This window comes from Lolium rigidum, chromosome 3 (assembly GCF_022539505.1).
Source record: "Lolium rigidum isolate FL_2022 chromosome 3, APGP_CSIRO_Lrig_0.1, whole genome shotgun sequence".
NCBI lineage: Eukaryota > Viridiplantae > Streptophyta > Magnoliopsida > Poales > Poaceae > Lolium > Lolium rigidum.
In genome coordinates, this window is record NC_061510.1 from 350,181,914 (window position 1) to 350,187,049 (window position 5,136).

A 5,136-nucleotide genomic window follows, 5' to 3' on the forward strand; every position below is an offset into this window, starting at 1 on the left:
GAAAGTTCTAAGGTTGTGGATGTGTTGTTGCCACTAGGGATAAAACATTGATGCTATGTCCGAGGATGTAGTTATTGATTACATTACGCACCATACTTAATGCAATTGTCCGTTGTTTGCAACTTAATACCTGGAAGGGGTTCGGATGATAACCTAAAGGTGGACTTTTTAGGCATAGATGCATGCTCGGATAGCGGTCTATGTACTTTGTCGTAATGCCCAATTAAATCTCACAATACTCATCATATCATGTATGTGCATGGTCATGCCCTCTCTATTTGTCAATTGCTCGACTGTAATTTGTTCACCCAACATGCTATTTATCTTATGGGAGAGACACCTCTAGTGAACTCGTGGACCCCGGTCCATTCTTTTACAATGAATACAATCTACTTGCAATACTTGTTTTGTCGTTTTCCGCAAACAATCATCATCCACACTATACATCTAATCCTTTGTTACAGCAAGCCGGTGAGATTGACAACCTCACTGTTTCGTTGGGGCAAAGTATTTTGGTTGTGTTGTGCAGGTTCCACATTGGCGCCGAAATCCCTCGTGTTGCGCCGCACTACATCCCGCCGCCATCAACCTTCAACGTGCTTCTTGGCTCCTCCTGGTTCGATAAACCTTGGTTTCTTTCTGAGGGAAAACTTGCTACTATGCGCATCATACCTTCCTCTTGGGGTTCCCAACGGACGTGTTAATTACGCGCAATCAAGCTCTTTTTCTGGCGCCGTTGCCGGGGAGATCAAGACACGCTGCAAGGGGAGTCTCCACAATCCAATCTCTTTACTTTGTTTTTGTCTTGCTTTATTTACTTACTTGTTTGCTGCATTATATCAAAACACAAAAAAATTAGCTGCTAGCTTTACTTTATTTACTGTCTTGCACTCTATATTAAAAACCCAAAAACTTAGTTACTTGCATTTGCTTTACTTATTTCAACATGTTTCCTTTTAATTTTACTGTAAAGGATATACCTGTGGGACAAGGGTCTATAATTGGAAGAGATAATATAGAAGAATTTTTTACCCATGTTAGTATGCATGAAGATCTTAAAGATATACCCCTTGCAAAAGCTGTCCCTACTTATGAAGATGTGATGTCTACGTTCCCCCTCCTTTCCTGTAGACAGTGTTGGGCCTCCAAGAGCAGAGGTTTGTAGAACAGCAGCAAGTTTTCCCTTAAGTGGATCACCCAAGGTTTATCGAACTCGGGGAGGAAGAGGTCAAAGATATCCCTCTCATGCAACCCCGCAACCACAAAGCAAGAAGTCTCTTGTGTCCCCAACACACCTAATAGGTGCACTAGTTCGGCGAAGAGATAGTGAAATACGAGGTGGTATGAATAAGTAGTAGCAACGGCAACGGCACCGGAAAAGTGCTTTGCCCGGGACGAGTAAACAAGCGGTAGTAACGCAGCGAGTAGTAACGCATAGAAACGAGTAAACAAGCAGCGATAGCGATATTTAGGAACAAGGCCTAGGGATTAGACTTTCACTAGTGGACACTCTCAACATTGATCACATAACAGAATAGATAAATGCATACTCTACACTTTTGTTGGATGATGAACACATTGCGTAGGATTACACGAACCCTCAATGCCGGAGTTAACAAGCTCCACAATAATGCTCATATTTTAGTAACCTTTAGTGTAAGATAGATCAAAAGACTAAACCAAGTACTAGCATAGCATGCACACTGTCACCTTCATGCATATGTAGGAGGAATAGATCACATCAATATTATCATAGCAATAGTTAACTTCGCAATCTACAAGAGATCATGATCATAGCATAAACCAAGTACTAACACGGTGCACACACTCGTCACCTTTGCACACGTGCGGGAGGAATAAAACTACTTTAATAACATTGCTAGAGTAGCACATAGATAAATTGTGATACAAACACATTGCAATCATAAAGATATATAAATAAGCACCTCACTATGCCATTCAACAGTGAATAAGTATTCTGTGAAATATAGCCTAAGAGACCCACACGGTGCACACACTGTCACCTTTACACACGTGGGACAAGGAGTCTCCGGAGATCACATAATTAAGTAAAACTCACTTGACTAGCATAGTGACATCTAGATTACAAGCATCATCATATGAATCTCAATCATGTAAGGCAGCTCATGAGATTATTGTATTGAAGTACATAGGAGAGAGATGAACCACATAGCTACCGGTACAGCCCCGAGCCTCGATGGAGAACTACTCCCTCCTCATGGGAGCAGCAGCGGTGATGAAGATGGCGGTGGAGATGGCAGCGGTGTCGATGGAGAAGCCTTCCGGGGGCACTTCCCCGCTCCGGCAGGGTGCCGGAACAGAGACTCCTGTCCCCCAGATCTTGGCTTCGCGATGGCGGCGGCTCTGGAAGGTTTTCCGTATCGTGGTTTTTCGTCTCAGGGTTTTCTCGACGGAGGCTTTAAATAGGCGGAAGGGCAGCGTCAGAGGGTCGAAGAGGCGGTGGCACCATAGGCTGGCGCGGCCAGGGCCCAGGCCGCGCTACCCTATCATCTGGGGCCCACAGGGCCCCCCTCTGGCGGCTCTCGGGTGTTCTGGATGCTTCCGGTGAAAATAGGAACCTGGGTCTTGATTTCGTCCGATTCCGAGAATATTTCGTTACTAGGATTTCTGAAACCAATAACAGCAGAAAACAGCAACTGGCTCTTCGGCATCTTGTTAATAGGTTAGTTCCAGAAAATGCACGAATATGACATAAAGTGTGCATAAAACATGTAGGTATCATCAATAATATGGCATGGAACATAAGAAATTATCGATACGTCGGAGACGTATCATGCATCCCCAAGCTTAGTTCTGCTCGTCCCGAGCAGGTAAAACGATAACAAAGATAATTTCTGAAGTGACATGCCATCATAACCTTGATCATACTATTTGTAAACATATGTAGTGGATGCAGCGATCAAAACAATGGTAATGACATGAGTAAACAAGTGAATCATATAGCAAAGACTTTTCATGAATAGTACTTCAAGACAAGTATTAATAAGTCTTGCATAAGAGTTAACTCATAAAGCAATAAATCAAAGTAAAGGTATTGAAGCAACACAAAGGAAGATTAAGTTTCAGCGGTTGCTTTCAACTTGTAACATGTTTATCTCATGGATAATAGTCAACATAGAGTAATATAACAAGTGCAATATGCAAGTATGTAGGAATCAATGCACAGTTCACACAAGTGTTTGCTTCTTGAGGTGGAGAGAGATAGGTGAACCGACTCAACATAAAAGTAAAGAGAATGGTCCTTCAAAGAGGAAAGCATCGATTGCTATATTTGTGCTAGAGCTTTTATTTTGAAAACATGAAACAATTTTGTCAACGGTAGTAATAAAGCATATGAGTTATGAAAGTTATATCTTACAAGTTGCAAGCCTCATGCATAGTATACTAATAGTGCCCGCACCTTGTCCTAATTAACTTGGACTACCGGATCTTTGCAATGCACATGTTTTGACCAAGTGTCACAATGGGGTACCTCCATGCCGCCCTGTACAAAGGTCTAAGGAGAAAGCTCGCATTTTGGATTTCTCGCTTTTGATTATTCTCAACTTAGACATCCATACCGGGACAACATGGACAACAGATAATGGACTCCTCTTTAATGCATAAGCATGTGGCAACAATTATTATTCTCATATGAGATTGAGGATATATGTCCAAAACTGAAACTTCCACCATGAATCATGGCTTTAGTTAGCGGCCCAAAGTTCTTCTCTAACAATATGCATGCTCCAACCATAAAGGTGGTAGATCTCTCTTACTTCGGACAAGACGGACATGCATAGCAACTCACATGATATTCAACAAAGGGTAGTTGATGGCGTCCCTGAAGCATGGTTATCGCACAACAAGCAACTTAATAAGAGATAAAGTGCATAAGTACATATTCAATACCACAATAGTTTTTAAGCTATTTGTCCCATGAGCTATATATTGCAAAGGTGAATGATGGAATTTTAAAGGTAGCACTCAAGCAATTTACTTTGGAATGGCGGATAAATACCATGTAGTAGGTAGGTATGGTGGACACAAATGGCATAGTGGTTGGCTCAAGTATTTTGGATGTATGAGAAGTATTCCCTCTCGATACAAGGTTTAGGCTAGCAAGGTTATTTGAAACAAACACAAGGATGAACGGTACAGCAAAACTCACATAAAAGACATATGGTAAACATTATAAGACTCCATACCGTCTTCCTTGTCGTTCAAAACTCAATACTAGATGTTATCTAGACTCTAGAGAAACCAAATATGCAAACCAAATTAGCAAGCTCTAAGTGTTTCTTCATTAATGGGTGCAAAGTATATGATGCAAGAGCTTAAACATGAGCACAACAATTGCCAAGTATCAAATTATCCAAGACATTATAGCAATTTACTACATGTATCATTTTCCAATTCCAACCATATAACAAATTAACGAAGAAGAAACTTCGCCATGAATACTATGAGCTAAGAACACATGTGTTCATACGAACCAGCGGAGCGTGTCTCTCTCCCACACAAGCATTTATTCAAACAAAAACAAAAACAAAATCACACAGACGCTCCAAGTAAAGTACATAAGATGTGGCCGAATAAAAATATAGTTTCAAGAGAAGGAACCTCGATAATTTGTCGATGAAGAAGGGGATGCCTTGGGCATCCCCAAGCTTAGACGCTTGAGTCTTCTTAGAATATGCAGGGGTGAACCACCGGGGCATCCCCAAGCTTAGAGTTTTCACTCTCCTTGATCATAGTATATCATCCTCCTCTCTTGACCCTTGAAAACTTCCTCCACACCAAACTCGAAACAAACTCATTAGAGGGTTAGTGGACAATAAAAATTAACATGTTCAAAGGTGACACAATCATTCTTAACACTTCTGGACATTTCATAAAGCTACTGGACATTAATGGATCAAAGAAATTCATCCAACATAGCAAAAGAGGCAATGCGAAATAAAAGGCAGAATCTGTCAAAACAGAACAGTCCGTAAATATGGATTTTATTAGGCCACCAGACTTGCTCAAACGAAAATGCTCAAATTGAATGAAAGTTGCGTACATATCCGAGGATCATGCTCGTAAATTGGCTTAATTTTCTGAGCTACCTAC